This window comes from Jaculus jaculus, chromosome 15, assembly GCF_020740685.1.
Source record: "Jaculus jaculus isolate mJacJac1 chromosome 15, mJacJac1.mat.Y.cur, whole genome shotgun sequence".
NCBI lineage: Eukaryota > Metazoa > Chordata > Mammalia > Rodentia > Dipodidae > Jaculus > Jaculus jaculus.
This window is the reverse complement of record NC_059116.1, coordinates 12,507,904-12,529,118: the sequence shown is the minus strand read 5'-3', so window position 1 is coordinate 12,529,118 and position 21,215 is coordinate 12,507,904. Positions and strand designations below refer to the sequence as shown.

At 37.1% G+C, this 21,215-nt stretch overlaps 1 protein-coding gene across 1 annotated transcript in view; it reads right to left on the bottom strand.

The window, feature by feature from the left end:
• The window catches only part of Ccdc102b (coiled-coil domain containing 102B), an 83,199-nt gene extending 67,434 nt beyond the window's left edge, over nucleotides 1-15,765 (bottom strand). Inside the window, exon 1 of the mRNA XM_045135098.1 lies at nucleotides 15,643-15,765. The gene's annotated coding sequence lies outside the window, so the exon portion shown is untranslated. The remainder of the gene's footprint in view (nucleotides 1-15,642) is intronic.
• Nucleotides 15,766-21,215: the final 5,450 nt, after the last annotated feature.

Here is a 21,215-nt window from a genome sequence, read left to right as displayed (position 1 = left end):
AGAATGCCACTGTTCTAATCTCCTGCATTAAGTCTTGGAATAAATATTTCTTCAGAGAAAAACACTGAAGCATCAACTTGAACAAAAATATGTATGTTCACGTTTCAAAAAATAGGAACGGCTTGAATATTCATTAGAGTCTTGATATATGTTTATAGTTTTTCCTATTTTCTGTGCTCTTAATGGATTCACAAACATCCATCATGCAGTTAACACACAGCATCTCAAAAGCAGAACTTCTTCCATGGGAGGCATTTGATGGTATCCTACAGAGATGTTATTCAAGTTTCCTAGTATGTTTTTAAAACTATTTTCTGTTATCCAAACTCAACCAAAATGTAATAGTGTTTTTTTTTTCTATTTCTTTATAACTGTGCCATATATTCACCACATGACACCACAATTTCTAAATGATTATTATGTTTAGAATGCATTTAAAGTTTGTTCTTAAATTATTTGGTTATAGAATAAATTAAGCCATGAAATACATTTTAAATTTTTCTGATACTTCATAGATGAGAATATATGCTACTTGATAGACCAAATACTTTGTATTGTTTTTTTTTACATAATGTTACTCAAATACATTTTCTCATTGTAAAAGTGGATTTTCCTTATGGAAATGTGCTAAGCTGCTTTTCTATTTAAGAAATTCAACTATGGGGCTGGAGTGATGGCTTAGTGGTTAAGCGTTTGCCTGTGAAGCCTAAGGACCCCAGTTTGAGGCTCAGTTCCCCAGAACCCACATTAGCCAAATGCACAAGGGAATGCATGCATCTGGAGTTTGTTTGGAGTGGCTGAAGGCCCTGGCACACCCATTCTCTCTCTCTCTCTGTCGCTTGCTTGCTCTCAAATAAAGAAAAGTAACAAAAAATTTTTTTTAAAGAAATTCAACTATGACTTAGAGCTTTTGCAGTGTCAATATGTCAGCTATAGACTGTGTAACAATGAATGAATGAAACACTGAACTGCAGTGATTAAAATCTAATACCAAAAGCCTATTTATTTCAACATAATTTTATCTCATTCAGTGAGAATGGAAACTTGCTAAATCAACTTCCTAAATGCATAACTTAAAAGGAGACCATGTTTAGTATCTCAATTACTGCCTCACTCTAAGAAAATAGGCTGAGCTCGCTGTTTCCTGGCCAGCCTGGCTTTTGTCTCCTCCGGTACCAGCTTCTCTGGTTTAGCTTCTCTCCTTGTCAATGTCAGACTGTAGCCCTTGCTCCCTGAGTCCTTAAGTTTCCTATATCTACTCTTGCTTTCTCACCCCGGCCCTTACCCACAGCATGCATTCTCATAGTTCCTTTTCCCTTCCTTTCAAAGTTCCTTTCCTTACTTTTATTGGGATGGGGGCTTAGAGGAGTAGATTAGTATGCCACATAGCCTGGCCTAGAACTTGCAATGAATTCCTGACCCTCCTGCTTCAGCCTACAGAGTGTTGGCATGCCCCGTCACACCTAGCTCTAAAACTTTCTTAAAAAAACATGTGTCAGTGTGATATGCATGCATGCATGCATGCATTTCCACATGTGTGTGATTTAGAGTGTTTGTGTGTGTGCATGCATGTACTTCTTAAAGCTTCTTTGTGAAAAGTTCTGCCCATGTAAATTGTTCCCTTTTGTGGTGGTTTGATTCAGGTGTCCCCCATAAACTTAGGTTTTCTGAATGCTAGGTTTCCACCTGATGGAGATTCAGAAATCCACACCTCCTTGAGACAGTGTATTGCTTGGGGCTGGCTTATGGGAATTGTAGCCAGTTTCCCCTTGTCAGTGTTTGGCACACTCTCCTGTTCCCATTGTTCACCTGCTGTTCGCCAGGAGGTGATGTCCACCCTCTGCTCATACCATCGTTTCCCCCTGCCATTGTGGGGCTTCCCCCTCAATTCTATAAGCCAAAATAAACCCTTTTTTCCCATAAGCTGTCCTTGGTCGGGTAATTTCTGCCAGCAATGCTAATCTGACTGCAACACTTTTTCAAAATAGACATTTTAGGTTGGAGGATATGGCTTTGTGGTTAAGGCACTTGCCTACAAAGCCAAAGAAACCAAGTTTGATTCCCTAGCACCAACATAAAACCAGATGGCAGACGATGGCTCATGTGTCTGGGGTTTGTTTGCAGTGGATAGAGGCCTTGTCACACTAATTCTTTCTCTCCTCTCCCTATCTGCCTCTTTCTTTCTTTTTTTATTTTATGTGTGTGTGTGTGTGTGTGTGTGTGTGTGTGTCTGTGTGTTGGGGATTGAGGTAGGATTTCACTCTAGTCTAGGCTGACCTGGAATTCATTCTATATTCTCAGGGAGGCCTCAAACTCATGGCGATCCTACTACCTCTGCCTCCTGAGTGCTGGCATTTAACGCGTGCGCCACCATGCCTGGCTCTGCCTCTTTCTTTATAAGCATAGAAGTGAAACTTCTGTGAAGGCTTCCATGGAGGATTTATTGATTTTATGTTTAGACTTTCTAATTAATAATTTAAAAATCAATCTTCAGTAAAACTCCTGAAGTTTTCAACTACCTAATAGAGGAAATAGTCCTCAGAGAGCATTCAAATATAAGACTCCCTAGAAGTAGAGATTTTATTTTCCAGATTTATAAGGCACAATGAGGAAAAATTTTCCATTGAGTATTTTCCAATGACATAACAGATTTAAAAAAGAAAATTAGGTTGGAAATGTGTGGGTCCTTGTAGATTCAGTTTTTTTAATTAATATTTTTAATTAATTAATTTTGTACTCAGGTAATTTTGATTAAGTTTCCTGCTTGGTCTCCAGCAGGAGGAGACCAGCTGGAGTAGGCATGCGCTGGGGGTGGATCATCAGTCCAGTCCTACTAAGTGTGAAGAGCCACTTTGAGATCTAGTTGTGTGTGCTTGCTGGTGTTGGTTTCCCTCTCTCTCTCTCTCTCTCTCTCTCTCTCTCTCTCTCTCTCTCTCTCTCTCTCTCTCTCTCTTTCTCTCTGTCTGCTGTGAATGTTGTAGTGATCCAGCTTCCTTAACCATGGCAAAATTTCCCCTGGAAAATGTAAGCTAGAAATAAACCCTTTCCTCCTATAAGCTACTTCTGGCAAGATGTTTTCCCCATCAATGTAAACATAATTGCAGCAGCAGAAGAATCAAACTGATCTGAAATATATTTGCACAATATAATTGTTAAGTATCACTTTTTGAATGTTTTATTGTATTGTTGTATATTTTATATTATTTAGTTCTTTGATGTCCCTGTGTGCAGTGTATGTGGTATGGTATGTGACCATGAGGCTCATGCATGTGCATGCAGATGCATATGCCCCATGTGCACATATGCTGATGTCTGAGGAAGATGTTAGGTGTCCTTTTTCTGATTCTTACAAATTATCTCCAGAGAGAAGTCTCTCACAGAACCTGATGCTCACTTTTATTCAGTTAGACGAGCTGACTGAGGAACCCCAGCAATCCTTTTATCTCTGCCTGCCTCAGTGCTGCGATTACCTGTTACAACCATGTCTGGCTTTTAAAATCAAAATTAGGTCCTCATATTTGTGAGGCAAGAGCTCTTACCTATTGAGCCATCAAGTTAGCTCTGTATCTGTATTTTTAAACAATGTTATGTATTTATTTTAGAAAGATAAGCAGACAGAGTATGGTTGTGCTAAGGCCTCCTACCATTGCAAATGAACTACAGACACATGTGCCACTTTGTGCATCTGGCTTTATGTGGGTATGAAGAATTGAACCCAAACCTTCAAGTTTTGCAAGCAAGAGATTTAACTGCTCATGCATTTCTCCATCCCTGTATTTGTATCTTTTAAATGTTTTTATCTATTTATTTATTATTTCAGAGAGAGAGGCAGGGAGTTGGGGAGGGAAGGAGGGAGAGAATGCGCATGCTAGGGCCTCCTACCATTGCAAATGAACTCCAGACACATGTGTCACCTTGCTCATCTGGTTTATATAGGTATTGGGTAATTTAACCTGGGTCTTTAGGCTTGTGGGCAAAGGCTTTAACTCCTAAGCCATCTCTCTAGCCCCGTTTTTATTTTTTAAGTTATCATTTTTATTCATTAATTTTACAGAGAAAGAGGGAGAGAGAGAGAAAGAGATTGGGCATGCCAGGGCTTCTTGCCACTGCAAAGGAACTCCAGATGTGTGTGTCCTCTTGTGCATCTGGCTAATGTGGGTCCTGGGAATTGAATTAGGGTCCTTTGGCTTTGCAGGCAAATGCCTTAACTGCTAAGCCATCCCTCCAGCTCCCTGTTTGTAATTTTTTTAAATTCTTTTTTTTTTAATTTATTTGAGAGAGACAGACAGAGAGAGAAAGAGGCAGAGAAAGAGAAAGAATGGGCACGCCAGGGCCTCCAGGCACTGCAAACGAACTCCAGACGCATGCGCCTCGTTCTGCATTTGGCTAACATGGGTCCTGGGGAATCGAGATTCAAACAGGGGTCCTTAGGCTTCACAGGCAAGCACTTAACCACTAAGCCATCTCTCCAGCCCCTGTTTGTAATTTTTAATCCAACATCCCTTGTATGAAATTATTTTGTTGTAGGACATCAATGTGTAACTAATATATTATGTGAATAATACCTGATATGTAAATCTTTTTTGGCAGTTTTATATTTGACTGAAAGTCACTATTCAAACTAAATTGCAAGTCAAATGCAAAATGTTGAAAATACAGCAGTTTCAAGATTCTTAAAGTGCCTTTATCCATTTGCCTTTGTCAATTATTTCTATTTCCACACGGTTTAAAATCCAAAAATATTTTAGCAATTCACTTGAAACCAAAACGGAAGACAAACAAGGGATGGGGAGATGTTTCTACTGTTACAGGTACTTGCTTGCAAACCTACTCACCCAATTTTAATTCCCCAGTACCCACGTTAAGTCAGATGTACGAGTTAGTACATGCATCCATAGTTTGCAGCAGCAAGAGGTCCTGGCACTCCCATTCATTCATTCTCTCCTATCTCTCTTTCTCTCCCATAAATGAATATATGAATGCTAATATTTAAGAAAGTACACATAAGCTGACCTCTATTAATCATTTTATTAAAACACATACCAATATAGGCCAGTTAAGGCCTAATCTCTGCATGTTGCTGAAGCAAGATGAAGACTAACACTTCTAAGGATTTGAAACTCAAATCGATTGATGTGTTCGTATGACAAACATTTATTCAATGTGCCTTTGATCTATCCGCATCATTGTAGGGGTTGAAGATGCACCAGAAGAAAGAGATTTACATGTCTGGACTAAATTAGGCTACACTTTTATTTCTTTTTGAGAAATTGACTTCTAGAATATCCAGAAAAGAAAGCATAGCTAGGCAGAGTGGCACATATCACATCATTTTGCCCTGACGAGGCTTAGCAAGAAAGGTTACTAGTTCATATGCAGCCTAGGCTAATATAAGGACCTTATCAAAAAGAAAAGAGAGAGAAAAAAGGAATCCAAGATTTCTTGCATCCATTTGAACCAAGTTGTCCACATATTAATAACTGAATGAAAATAACTTATTTTGAACATATCATAAAATCTGTAAGAAATCAAAACTATAACACAAGTTTCCATCTAATATTTTTATGTGTTTTATATCGCTGTGTTTTTAATAGCTGATTAGTCTCCCACATGTAAATGTTTATACATTCAATTCTTCTTCCTTTCTGGAAAAATGAAATAATTTCGAACTGAAAATGAAATTTAACTTTTAAAAGTTGTCAAAATATTTTATTTAGATGGGAAAGCCAGCTGCCTCTACCCACTCATGGTACCATGTTCAAAGTGTGGAACAACAGAAGTGCATGCCAGCCCTTGGGCCTCTTAAAGGGCTGCCAATCAAATGTGGTCCTTGAATTAAGTGTTTTGATTCATATAATTGCAAAGCTTGTTAAGGAAACAAAATTATTAATGAATATGGATTTCCAAAGTTTTTAAATTATGTTTTCTTCAATACATAATTAATCTATTTGGAAATCATAAAGCAATATTTGTGTGATTAAGCAAAGCAGAACACATTATGGCTGGAGAGATAGCTTAGTAGTTAATTAAGATGTTTGCCTGCAAAGCCAAAGGACCCAGGTTTGATTTTCAAGGACTCACATAAGCCAGATGCATAATAATAATTATTATTATTATATTGAACATTAAAATATTATAATATTGAACCATCTCAGGGTGAAGACTATTTTAGTATTCAAAAAATTCACAAAAATATTAAAAATCAAAGAAAGAATAATAGCCATTTTAGGATCAAAAGCTCTCTATCATATGGCAAAAAATGATATATGGATATTACCACAAAATAAGAACAGCCTCTAGTATACAAAATGATGACTGTTTCCAAATGACTGTTTCCAATACTACCAATTTATTAATGTCATCACCATGTTTCCATGGTAGACATATTATCACTCACATTTTGTTCTAATTATTTCGATTTTAGTGGAAAGTAAACAAGGAATGCAGTTTCAGATGTCATGACTAAAAGCCAACAAGATGGTTGTGTAACATGTAAGCTACTTCTAACAGTGAGATCCAAATGTTAACTTCACTGGGAAAGTTTCATGTATGAGATTTTATAACCTTAGGAAGATCATAAAATCTTAGAAAACAAAAACATAACGTATTTTCATGTGAAGATCAGTTCCTATAAACACTCGAAGAATTGTTTTCCTGGTACTAATCCTTGCTCATACCATCTAAATTTTAGCAAGGATGAATTAGTAATTTGTTTATACATAAAACCCCCCATTTCCCAATCATCTTCTCAAGGGTTGTTGTTTTTTTTTCTGTCTTTTGCACTTTAACAATGAAAATGATAAAAAGAAAAGGAATGACAATCTACAATAAAGTAGAGTTCTTCATGTAGTTGCTAATTAATCTTATATCATTTCTTATTTCTTTACTTTTAGTCAGTTATAGTTGTTTTTCCGCTCAGTAATGAAAAGTAATGAAATCAGATTTAAAATTCCAAACTGACAGGAAGTGAGTAGCTGATGTTTACATTTCTCAGATGGTCTGACTTACCAGTTCCTGAAATGGAAAATGTAAATTATGTGCAAAGAAAGCTAGACCCAACCTCTGTTGCTGAAAATCAGCATTGTTTTAATTTTTAACCTGAAATTCCAGAATTATTTTCTTCTTTAATATTTTTTTTTATTTGCAAACAGAGAAAGATAGAAGAGAGACACAGAGAGAGAATGGGCACACCAGGATCTCTAGACCTGCATATGAGCTCCAGATGCATATGTCACTATTCATCTGGTTTTAAGTGGGTACTGGGGAATCTAGCCTTGGTTGTTAGGCATTGCAGGCAAGCACCTTAGCCACTGAGATATCTCTCCAGCCCCTGGGAATATTATATTTTCTTTAACCCATACTTAAGTAATTTATCAAATGTCACAATGTTCTCTTCTTCCAAAACACTATGCTGTTGTCTTACATATTTCATGTTTTCTCAGATTCAAATATATTTTGTTTATGAAAAAAGAAAGTAATCGATTCATAGAACTGTGTTTGGTCATTTTTATCATTATGACATCTCACACGTATTAACCTTCCCTAAATTATTCAATCTTATTAAATTATAGCAAGAACAGAACATATTGATACTGGTTATTTCTGATGGTCACCGTATTTTACATCCTTGTCAATATCAAGACAACATAAATAACAAACAAGATAATATCCACAGGGTATGATATAATCCAAAGAACACCATTTTAGATTCAGAATATTCATGGAAAGTATCATCTTTAATAAGGTGGATCAGGTTTATGCATACCCATTTACAAGGACATAAATGTAATGGATTAATGGCATTTTTACATGCAAAGAGAATGTTTGTGACTGAGTATGTTATGGTTATTGATCACTTGAATTGATGGTAGTATGACTGAACATGTCCTCTAATTCATAGTTATATATGAATTGAAGAATATAAAATTTAATAGATGTCATTTAGAAATGGTGACATGCCTTTAATCTCAGCACTAGGGAGGCAGAGGTAGGAGAAATACTGTGAGTTCAAAGTCAGCCTGTTACTACAGAATGAATGCCAAGTCAGGATGGACAAGATTGAGACCCTATCTCAAAAAAAATTCCTAATATCTTATCAAGAACTTTAAATTTATTATTTTGAATTGATTATATATTGATATATTATGCTAAATTAAAAGCATTAAAATTAATTCCCCAAATTTATGTTTTACTCACTTAAAGTAGTAACTTTAAATCCAAAATGTTGCTTGAATTATATTTATATTAGCATAATTTAGCGTGTCCAAAATTATAAGGATTTTTTTGTGGAGAATTTTACAATAAAAAAATAGAGAATTATTTTTTAGTAGCATTTCTATCTCTAGTATAAAGAGGTTTGAGATACAGCCTTCAACTTAGGGTGAGTATTCACAATGTCATTTGCAAATATATTTTGCAAAATGGATTGCACTGATTAAGAAAGCAGATTGTGAAGTAGACAGGGTTGTTTAGGTGTAAATGAGCTTCACATCCATTGTATTCCATATGGCCACATAATACAGAGTAATGCGTTTTTCATGGTCATAGCCAAACAAATTGGCATGCAAATAATTGATATGTATTCTCATTGTTATTTTCTAAGTTTCAAGAATTTTATTTAAGTGTAGTTAAGGTTAACTAAACAGCATAGAAGAATAATGGAATTTCAAAATGCTTGTGACTATTAAAATATTAATGGCACTATAAGATAAAGATCAAGAATAAAGTTACCATTTCCTATTTGCCAATCATCATCCATCAATATATATTTTTTTCCAAAATTATTATCAGAAGCTATACCATGGGCTAGAGAAATGACATAGCAGTTAAAGCACTTGCTTGTAAAGTCTAAGTATATGGGTTTGATTTCCCCAGTACCCACATAAAGCCAGATGCACAGTGGTATATGCATCTGGAGTTCATTGAGAGAGGCTGGAGGCCCTGGCATGCCAATTTTCTGTCTCTGTCTCTCTTTCTTTTTCTCTCTTTCTCTCTCACTATCTCTGCTTGCAAATATATAAATAAAAATACTTTTTTAAAGTTCTAACCTGGGCATGGTGGTGCATGCCTTTAATTCCAGCACTTAGAAGGCAGAGGTAAATGGATCACTGTGTGTTTAAGACCACCCTAAGAATACATAGTGAATTCCAGGTCAGCATGGACTACAGTGAAAGCCTACCTCAAAAACCAAAAAAAAAAAAAAAAAAAGAAAAGAAAGAAAGAAAAAAAAAAAGGAAAAAGAAAAACCTCTGACATAAGGAACCTGTGGACAAATTGAAATTGTTAGATATGAAAAGTTTTACCTTTATCTTATCCCTATCTGGATACAGTTCGTAGGAGCAAACAAAACACAGTATAAGTAGAAGTGATAGGATCCTTGGCTTGATAATTCGTCCCTGGCATAGAGTTAGGTATGACATTTAACTATTGACTAGTGAAGCCAATTATCTACTTAATTATCTAAGTTACAGTGACAGTGAATGTTTTCAGGAATAAAGACTAATGTACAATATATTCTCACATGTAAATAAACTTACAACAGTCTCATCTCAGAATATTATTAATTCCAATAATCATATTTCTTTCCACCTCTGTTTGTTTCTGGGCCCTGTAGGCTTTGCCACACTAGTATTTCTGCCTATATTAATGCTAGACAGCTCTCCTATTATCTCTAATTATTGCTTCCATAATGCTTCTCTCTTTGATCTAATTTGTGTTCCTATCAATTGATTCTATGGCCTTTTCAGTATTTTTTGTTTACTTCAAGTTGGATCTTAATCCACACCCCCTCATTAGTCTCAGCATGCCTCTCCCTCCACCTGACTTTCATAGGAAGCTCTACCTCTATTACAAACACCTGTCTATTGCATATCTGTACCTGAGAAGTTGACCATAGTTAAAAAAAAAAAAATACACCCATTAGTCCTACATCAAGTACTTGACTCTGAGCCTCTAGTGGGACCTACAAGCTACAGGCCAACCCCAGCCTTGTTTATGTAATTGATGCGCTAACCACTCTGCGGCAGGCCATCCATCCCTTCCTTATACTTTTCATGCCTTCCTCAACTTAACACTGCTGATAAAATTGGTTTGTTTCTGTATTTTGCTTATGAAAAAGAGAAGCAATCTGTAGACCACTCTCCCTGTAAGTATCAGGGTAACCACATAATATTTACATGTTTATTCAGAGTAAAGCTTCACATCCTTAAGGCCAAGTGTCCCAGTACACAACTGTCTTATCCCCTGAAACCTACTCAGTGGCAGAACTCAGAAAAAGCATAATCCTTGAAGTCCTTAATTAAATTATATTCTTTTCCACTCCAGCAACAACTGACTATAATTTGAGAAATTTAACCTTAAAAATATTCATCCCCATTTAGGAATCCCATTTCTGAAAATTTTTTTTTGTGTGATATGTTTTTTCTCAAAAACATATTTGTATACTTCACTGTCTTTTGAAGTCACAGTATCAAATTCAACCTTAATTCCCAACAAAAACCTAAAGGTCAGTGATTTCTGTATAAGCAGAAATGATTTAGAGTAAGCCTAGGCTTGAAATCCTATTTTTCAAGAATAATCTGTAGCATTTCATGTGATTGTTTATTCCCTCTGCTCAGACTATGGAACTCACTTTGCTTATATATAAATCCACTCAGATAAGATTTAAGCAAAATAATAATAATAATAATCCTCTTTGAAATTATCACTTTAATGAAATGGTTAGCAAACTTTCCCTAAAACCAGATCCATTTTGTCTTTTAAAACAAAGGCCTCAAGTTCACACTCTATCAGTACTGGTGACTTGGGTTCCAGATATTAAAATGTCTTTTAGAATAAATATGCTTTGGGAATACAGCCTACATTTTTCCTACATTTTTATTATTTTATTTATTTGTTTGTTTGTTTGTTTATTTGAGAAAGATAGGAGAGAATGGCACATCAGGGCCACTAGCTCTCCAGATGCATGCACCACCTTGTGCATCTGGCTGTACATAGGTATGAGGGATGCAAACCTTGGTCTTTATGCTTTGCAGGCAAGTATCTTAACCACTAAGCCATCTCTCCAGCCCCAGGCAACATTTTTAATCAAAATAAAATGTCAAAGTTGAGTGTCGTAGTAAATATCTGTAAAGCCAACACTCAGGAGGAAGACAGGAAGATAATGGCAGCCTAGGCTACAGAAAAAGATGCTGCATAAAAAAGTAATTAAAGGGCTGGAGAGATGGCTTAGCGGTTAAGCGCTTGCCTGTGAAGCCTAAGGACCCCGGTTCAAGGCTCGGTTCCCCAGGTCCCACGTTAGCCAGAAGCACAAGGGGGCGCACGCGTCTGGAGTTCGTTTGCAGTGGCTGGAAGCCCTGGCGCGCCCATTCTCTCTCTCTCCCTCCATCTGTCTTTCTCTCTATGTCTGTCGCTCTCAAATAAATAAGTAAAAAAAAAAAAAAAAAAAAAAAAAGTAAATAAATAGGGCTGGAGGGATGGCTTAGCAGTTAAGGCATTTGCCTGCAAAGTCAAAGGACCCAGGTTTGATTCTCCAGGACCCACATTAACCAAATATTAAAAAAATAAAAGTAAATAAATAAATAGCATAAGGTGACTGTCCATATTTATGCATTTTAGATACCTTTATCTGTTTCAATATATGAAAAAAGTGAAGTATGGTTAAACCATAGTATCATTCAAATGCGGTAAATAATAGTAATAACATTATAGTAGAGCAGCCATCATATGTATACGTGTGTATTTTTCTGTTTACATAAATATAGATAGATATACATATGATTAATATGAATATTTAAACATACAAATAAATATAAATATTATGCCTTAAAAGATTTCTTTATTTCTTTGAAAGCACTTCAAACCAGAAAAAAAGATGATGTTATGCCGGCTTACGTGCCTATTTTTCTTGCACAAAAAAATAAGAGAAGTGTGCTTAAAGTTTGGATATATGAAAGGAAAAGGTCCTAATAAATAGTTGTGTTACTGTAGATATTCTGTATTTGAGACTGCCCATGGGCATCATGAACTGCTTTTTGCTCATTGAAATAAAACATATATGATGCTTTGGTTAAAAAAAAAAAATTGTAGTCCGGCGTAGTGGCGCACGCCTTTAATCCCAGCACTCAGGAGGTAGAAGTAGGAGGATTGCTGAGAGTTCGAAGCCACCCTGAGTATACATAGTGAATTCCAGGTCAACCTGAACTAGAGTGAGACCCTACCTTAGAAAACCAAACAAAAAATTGTGGGGGGGCCAGCGTGATGGCACATGCCTTTAATCCCAGAACTTGGGAGGCAGAGGTAGGAGGATTGCCTTGAGTTCAAGGCCACCCTGAGACTACAGAGTGAATTCCAGGTCAGCCTGGGCTAGAGTGAGACCCTACCTCAAAAAGCCAAAAAAAAAAAAAAAAGAAAAAAGAAAAGAAAGAAATAGTGGGGCTGGAGGAATGGCTTAGCAATTAAGATGCTTGCCTGCAAAGCCTAAGGACTCAAGTTTGATTCCCCAGTACCCACGCTAGCCAGATGTACAAGGCAGTGGAATTTGTTTGCAGTGGCTGGAGGCCCTGGTATGCCCATGCTCTCAATCTACCTCTTCCCCTTTCTCCTTCAAATAAATAAATAAAATAAAATATTAAATAAATTGTGTTCATAATTTTCAAAGAATGCCATCACTAGGTGTTCATTGACAAAACATATTGAAACGAGTCAAAAGTCAGTTGTGTTCCCATTTGATTTCCAGTCACTTCAGGTCTGAAGCTGATGCATGACAATGGGAGCTGTTATTTTACCCTTTACAATGTAAAGTGCCATCACAGCCACAAATACATATAGAACTGTTATACCACAATCCAAATATCAGCTCCAAAGTATGAGTTTAGGAATTTCTGGTCATGAGCAGACACCAAAATTAAAATGCCAGCAGTGCATGAGAAAAGATACTGGTCCACTTGTATGCCTTTGCGACTCAGTAAGTCAAGACCAAGTAAAAGTTATCAGCATGAATCTTCAATGTCATGTGTGTGTATGTATATGAATATGAAAAAAAAATATATACATATATATATATGAACTTGAAAGTGTATTGATGAAAGTGTTCATAATGGGAATATGAAATGTTCTTCTGTCATTGTTTTAGATTTAATTTGTGAATAATAATAATTAATGAAAATACATGATTAAATATCTTCTGAGAAGTCAAAAGATATCCTCTCTGAATATATTTATACCATGAAATAATTAAGTGTTGAGTGTGAGAACATCCCATGCAAATATGAAAGGGTAGACTTTAAGCATGCTCTCCATTCCTTCTCAGTGCTACCAAAGGGAAGAAAGACTATCTGATAGATCTGTATCTGGCTTGGATTTATGGAACACGGGAGTTGATCTTTAGATGGGTGCCTCACCACCTCCTCTCTACACCTTAGTATGCCAAGACCTATTTGAAATCATTCTGCTTAACTTCCGCCAGATTCACATTCCTAAAATACCAGTGCAGTGAAGTGGAAATATATCAGCAGCCAGAATGTCATTGCTTGAAGTTCTGGTTGCAGAGAAAAAACTATGTCTGTGGGTTCTAAGGAAATCACTTAAGGTTTCTGAACATCAGCTCAAAGAAAGTTCACTTACTGCACAATTAACAAAATGAAAAGTATGCCTCTCAATCATCTTGCACATCATAGCACATTATAATGTGTTACCAGAAGAGAAATGACAATAATAATTGTAAAAGGTTCACACACTCCATCTTCACCTTGCCATTGCCCCAAGTGTATGAAATATATAGACCCACCTCTCTTTCCCTCTCTGTGAATCTTATAATGTTCCACAAAATTTTCCTGCTTTACCTATGGGGTGCATACATTATCTGTTTCTCATAAGAATATATTTTTTACAGTCCAATCAGATGATTAACTCAACACTGTTCTTCCACATTTTATGCTAATTCATTCCTCAACACACTTTCTTACAATCGCTTCTATGACATTAGGAAACTGTTTGTGCCTTCCGCAAGTGTTCAGGTTTCACTACGTTTGCAATACTCAGCTCAGGAAGTTGAATCTCTTTCAAAAACTCTCAAACTGCTCTAGTGTGAACATCGCTGTTTAAAGGAGATTTTAAAAGTACATATTCTAGTGGGATTCAACTGAAATTAAAATATCAGCATAAAATATGAAACTTCTTCAAACAGATGTGACTTAAGGTCCTGCATGCGGAGGTTAGGACCACAGTTATCATCACTGTAACTCCAGTAATTAGATGCCACACAGGGATGCGAGCCCACACCCACTCAAAAACACATAAGGAGCTATTTCCCAGGAATTAGACAACTACTGAATCCAGAGAACAATGTTAAAATGTGTGAAACACAGACAATAAAATCATTATTTCAAAATAAAACTATTTTCAAGTCTTTGAAAATTGCCTGGCATAGTGGTATACCCTTTTATTTCCAGGATTTGGGAGACAGAGATAGGAGGATCATTGTGACTTTGGGGCCAACTTGGAACTACAGAGTGAGTTTCAGGTCAGCCTGGGTTAGAGTGAGACTTACTTCAAAAAGAGAAAACAGAAAAAAAAAAAAATCAAAAATAAAGCAGAGAAAGTTCAGATAAACCATTTTTCTAAATATTTTCAATGAGTTTTATTAATACTTTATGTCCAGATTTCAAAGTCACATAGAAATAAAAATACTGCCTCATTAGCTCTTCATAATTCCTTTCCAACTAAATAAATTTTACAAAAATATGGGAAAAGTTATAATTCAAGGAGCTTTGATTTATTGATCTAGAGATAAGATAATTTCTTAACAACAAACCCTTCACTCAAATTTGAAAGACTGTCCTACAGAAAAGGTTAGCAAAAACCTATTCTCATGATTTTAAATAAACAGAAAATTCTGATGATAATGTAAGTGTGAGTATTAAGAAATATAAGGAAATATTTTAATGCTATGTAGCATGTAATTGCTCTCATACTTTTAGGACTGTATTGTTTATATTTGAGAAACTACATGGCATATAGTCAAAAATTTATCTTTGTAGAAAACCTAAGCAAATGATACTAAATTGATTTTTAGAACTATATTTTTTCTATACATATCAATTCATTGTTTTTACTAAATACAAAATTTTATTTCACTTTTGTCTATCTCCTCCAAAGTGCACAAGTAAAATTTTAAAAAGTCAACATTATTGCCAAACTTAATGTACACTCTTCTGCTGCCAGGATGACAGGAATTCAGCATAAAAAGTGCCGAGCTTCCATGACAATTAAGCTTATTTTTGTCCCTATCTAAATGTAGACTACTTCAAACACACTAATCCATATCAATGTGGAGTGTAAATGCTCAATATCAATGTATTCTGTAGCTCTCTAAACTTAGAACTGAAATACTTAACCTCTGTTTTGTTTAGTATATGGTTATTTCTTAAGGCAGAAAATATATGCAAGGCTGTCAGAATAAATCATGCTCAGATGAAAAAAAAAAAAAAAAGAGGTGAAAGGAAAAAGTTAAGTTCATTTTTACCAGCAGTTCGGCTCTACATCTTGTAAGTCACTTTCCTGTTTCGTATAGAACAGATGCTCTCCGGCCGCAGGAACAGAATCAGAGTTAACTAGAAACCCATATGGCGGGGGAGCACTCACCGGGGCTTGCCGAGCTGCCTCTCCTCTGCAGCAGACACGTGCAAACAACACAATCCCCTGCATGCTACCCCATGGACGTAGTGCAGGGGTCCTGGCCAAGAGGATTATTCCCGCATTACGGACACTCCAAGCTAACTCAGAGAGAAAGACTTCCTATTGGTTGTGGAGTTTTATCAAGACCAATACCACAACGCCTTCTTTGAATCACAAGCTATCTCACCAAAATAAAACCATTCTTAATGTTCCTTACTTTTATTATAAAGCTTCCCAGAAAACCCATTCAAGACTATTTGTCGTAGATAGAAGCAGAAGGAAAAAAATCCACCCACATATTTAATTTTTAATAAGTACCAATTATAAATTGGCAAAACAAAACCATCAAAGTTCCTTTCTATAAAGTATTTGCAGGGCAAAAAAAATTCCCCCAACCCAGAGAAACAATAGAAAATATCATTAGTTCAAGTTGATTATATGTTAGATCGCCAAAAGAAAAATAAATCATGTTTAAGTTTGCACATTTGAGTATGCAACTTAGGATGAGACACAAGCTCAATGTGAATCCTTTCATCTTGGTCATGTTGGCAGGAATTGTAAGGAATAGTCTCCAGGGCCTTCAGCCAGAGATCTCCAACCCCTTCCCCTGGGGAGAAAAAAAAAAACTGGAATGGCTTCCCAGTGATATGACTCAGCTGTCAGGAAGGGTTCTGGTGAAGGATGGTGGCAGACCACATTAAAGAGACAGGATATCCAAAGGAACAGAGAAAATAGGCAGAGGAAACAATTAACTTCCTCCTATTCATGCTAAACAGCATGTGAAAGTTAGGGAGTATATTTCTTCAAATTATTTTATCCTGCCTCTTCTTCAAGTTGGACAAGGGTGCTTGGCTAAATAAGTCACCATGTAATATTGTAAAGATTTCACTTATTTATTGCAAAGTGAGAGAGAAATAAACATAGAGGAGAAAGGAGAGGAAAAAATGGGTGTATCAGAGCCTTTTGCCATTGAAAAAGAACTCCAGATCCATGTGATACTTTGTGCATCTGGCTTTATGTGAGTAGTGGGGAAATCAAACCAGATCTTCACGCTTTTCAAAGAAGCACCTTTAACCACTGAATCAACCCAAATCCTGCCATGTATTTCTACATAACATTAACCTATCGATGTAATTTCCTGATGCTGAGAAAAAGGGGGACCATTCTCCCATATGAAACCAGCTACCTTGCTAATCATGATATCCTCTCTTTCTCTTTCTGTCTTTCCCTCACTTCCTCCTGCTTTCCTCCCCCACCCTTCTTCTCAGCTCACTCTCTCTCTGTCTCTGTCTCATATTAGAACTCTCCCCTCTTGTTTGGATTTTCACCTGTGAAATGTGAAACGCTGTAAACTGTTCAATTTTTGTTTTTACTTACAGGTACATTTCTTCCCTGATTTATGGCCAATGGTGGGAGCCCTCTCCTCTCCCCAGCCATTAATCGTATATAATGTTTCATTTACCCCTTTAGACCAAAGTGAAAATACAAATACACACACACACACACGCATACACAGACACACAGACACACAGACACACACACACACCCTAGTGTTTCTTTCAAGTTTACAACTTCTCTCTTCCAGTTGAAGATTTGTCATGCCACAGCAATGTCCTGGTATTGATCCCTGGTCTTGTTTTCACTCTCTTATCATCCCCATTTATGACTTTGCAGAAGCAGATGTGAACAAATGTGTTTTGCTCCTACATGGGGCACTGATGACAGACCAGTTCTAGCTTAGTGAACCAATGAGATTTTCCTGGTTCGTTACCAGAGTATGAGGAAAGGATTGCTCACAGGAGCATGGGTGACTCAAAGGCAGCTGAATCATCAAAAATTCCACACTAGCACAGACAGTAATTAAAAATAAAAAACAAAAACTGTGTCCTTGAAAATCCCTGCCTATCTTGCAAACAGCTAGGTCCAAAGGAAAGTCTCCTCTCCCCAGCAACTGTTATATCTTTTATAACTTTGTGGGGAGGGGGCTTGTGAATCTTCTAATTTTGAGTACCTTCCTGAGCTTTGTAAGGGCCATTTATATCCTAAACCTTGAATGTCTCATTTACTTCTTAATGTTATGGGCCTCCCGCTAAGAGAAGTTCCCATTCAGAGAAATTATTCACACAACAGTCCCTAGTTCTCTAGGCACTCTGGGGTCTATCTACATATTCTCTCTTAGTTACCGCCACCCATGCTCATGGCTTCATTTACTATTTCTCTTTCCAGATGACTCCCAAATATCAACATTTGGACTCACCCATCACCCGAATCTCCAACACTCATATCCATTAACACACTGTACCATTTACTAGAAAATGAAAGCCACATCACATGATTGAACTGAAATAATCACCTCGACCTGGACCAGCTAGGATGCAGCAGTAGAAGACAGCTCCATCTTATGATTTGTAAAGGAAAATAAATTCTAGAATTCATCATTTACTCTTCCTACTCTACATTCAACATGTGTTCCCATTGAATGTACTTCGATAGTTTGCCATTGCTCTCTTCCACTGCCACTGTGTTGACTCAAGTAACCATCATGATCTTCCTGAACAACTAAATGCCATCTTAAGTACCTTACTGCCTCCAAGTTTTTTCTTGTTCCTCTCCATGTTTACATAGATACATAGTGTTCTATTTTCACCAGGCATGCTAATTGAATTCTCTGAAGTCGTTTAACTTGCTTACCAACTCTTCTGTTCACAATGCAGTCACATCCTTTGCAGAGCATAACTGTGTTCAGTTGACTGAGGATAGACTATGGCCTGGTTTACACATGGTTGTTCTTACTAATCAGGCACCGTTCAGATGCGAAGAGCCACAGCATTAAAACCCCTTTCTGGGATAACCTTGAAGAACAGTGGTGATGAGCTACATTTCACAATTGGCAGACCTTCAGCAAATGCTCTTGGTTGTACGCCTTTCTGGGAAGGAAAAATGGCTGGATGTGTAGTTATACACCGATTCATGGGCTGTGGCTAAGAGTTTGGCTGGAGGGCTGGATAGCTGGAAGGGGCACAATTGGGAAACTGCTGAGAAAGATATTTGGAGAAGTGGTATGTGGATAGAAGTCTTCAAATGAGTAAAACATGTAAAGATATGTGTGTCCCATGTAAATGTTCACCAAAAGGTGACCTCAGCAAAGGATGACATTAATAATCAAGTAGATACATGACCTATTTCATGGATGATAATTAAAGTTCTCTCCAGATATTCCTGTCATTGCCCAATGGGCCCATAAATAAAGTGGCTATGATGACAAGAGTAGAAGTTATGGGCTCAACAACATGGTTTTGTCCTTACTGGAATAGACACTTATTCTGAGTATGGATTTTCCTGTACTGAAAGTTGTGCCTCAGCCAAAACTGCCATCCATTGATTTACAGAAGAACACCTTATCAACCACATGGAATTCAAAAAAAAAAAAAAAAAAACTTTGCTTCTGACTAAGGAACTCATTTTCCAGCCAAATAAGTGTGGCAATGGGCCCACACTAAAAAAAATTCACTGGTCTAACATGTTCCCCACAAATTCTGAAGCAGTTGGTTTGACAGAATGGTGGAATGAAACCATTATAATGCCAAGTAGTTGACAATAGTCTGGAGTGCTGGTGCACAGTTCTTCCAAAGGCTGTATATGCTCTGAATTGATATACAGAATATGGTACTGTTTCTCCTAAACCTAGGAATATAAGTCTAGTATTCTAGAGGTGGGCATGGGAATGGTACCACTCATCTAACTCCAAGTAACCCACTAATTAAATTTGTTCTTTTTGTTCTCTCAATCATATGCTCTTCTGGCTTAAAAGTATAGACTCAGCAGATGAAGATTCTTTTTCCAGGAGTCACAACCAAAATTGTATTTAACTAGAAGCTAAGAATACTCCTTGGCCACTTTTGGCTTCAGATGTCCTTGAATCAATAGGTGAAAAAAATCCAGTGTTATTTGGAGCAGGGAGGGACAGTGACTGATCACAGTTATCAGTATAAAAATGGACTGCTCCTCCACAATAGAGGTAAAGAAGAAAATGTTTGGAGTGCAGGAGAATCGTGGGGGTGTCTCTTGTCCTGTAATCACCACCAATGGCAAATTACAACAACCCATCAAGGGAGGGTAATGAAAGCCCAGAAATTTCATGAATGAAGGTGTGGGTCACCCCTCCAGGTAAAAAAGCAAGACCAACTGAGGTGCATGCTGAGGGGAGGAAGAAAGACAGGATAGGTAATAAAAAAACATAGCTACAAATACAAGTGAAAGTCACATGACCAGTTATAAAAATGAGGATTGTAACTGACATGTATTCCTGTTCTATTTTGTGAAGGGCACTTATGCATGTTTGCACATATATTAACCAGATACTTTTTCTTCTACTTCCTTACCATATAACAGAATATCAAATTATGTATTATTAGCAATTAAATTTTGTTAAACCAATATTATCACATTTAAATCATGGAATAATAGAGACTAAATATTCCTCGGTGGACCTTAGCATGTATTGGAGGTAAAGGGATAAAGGTGCCTTCCCAGTTGATGTGAGGCAAAATTATCACCTTGTTGTTGTATTCATTTGGAAATTATGCAGGAAGAAATTGTCTGGTGTCACAATGAGGTATGGACTTTGGTTAATGCTATGATTAACTTGATCAGATCAGGAATCAAGTAAGACAGTCCTCTTGGATAGCCAACTCCTGGGCAGATCTGTAATAGGGGCATTTCCAGGAAATACTGACTTAGGGAGGAAATCCTTCCTCCAGAGTGGGCAGCACTCCTGGTTGTGGATTGCATATAAAGAAGATCCAAGAAAGCACATTGCCTTGAGTCTGGCTGCATGCACTTCTTAATGATGCAGACGCCTGCACTGTTGTCCTTCATGGTCATGGATTCCAGGCCCCATCAGACTTCCAGGTGGAATGAAGACCAGCAGCTCATTAGGAATCCTCCAGGCCTTTCTGGCCAGATTGGCACTGCTGAGGCATCCTGCCTTGTGGACTGAGAAGTTACTGGGCTTTCTGTCTCTCCAGCCTATAGACAGCTATTGTTGGACTGCCCATCCTGTAAGTAATCTGATGAACCCCCTTTGCAAAATATATTTATTCTTGCAGTTCTATTCCTCTAGAGAACCCTAACTAATACAACCATTCATTCTGGGTCATTTTTTTTTTTCATCTTGCTGATATAAACTTGTCCTTATCCAACCTTTCCTGCTTATAATCAAGATGAGGAAATATCAGAATAAGGTGGATCTGATACAATCACTGACATTCATATCAGAAGGAAATTGAGGTAGTATTACAGGCGTGGGGCCTGGATTCGACATAGACAGAATCTCATGTAGTCTCCGATGCTAAGCATTTCCATCAACCACTGCAAGGTAAGATAAAGCTAAGCAGAACCTTGTCTAAGAACTTTAGCAGCAACATGGCCTTCCTAACACCTTGACTTTGCACTTCTAGCCTCCAAACATAAGAGGGGAAAAATGTCCATTGCTCTGAGCCACAAGATAGCATCATTTGTGCCAACAGCTCTAGGAAACT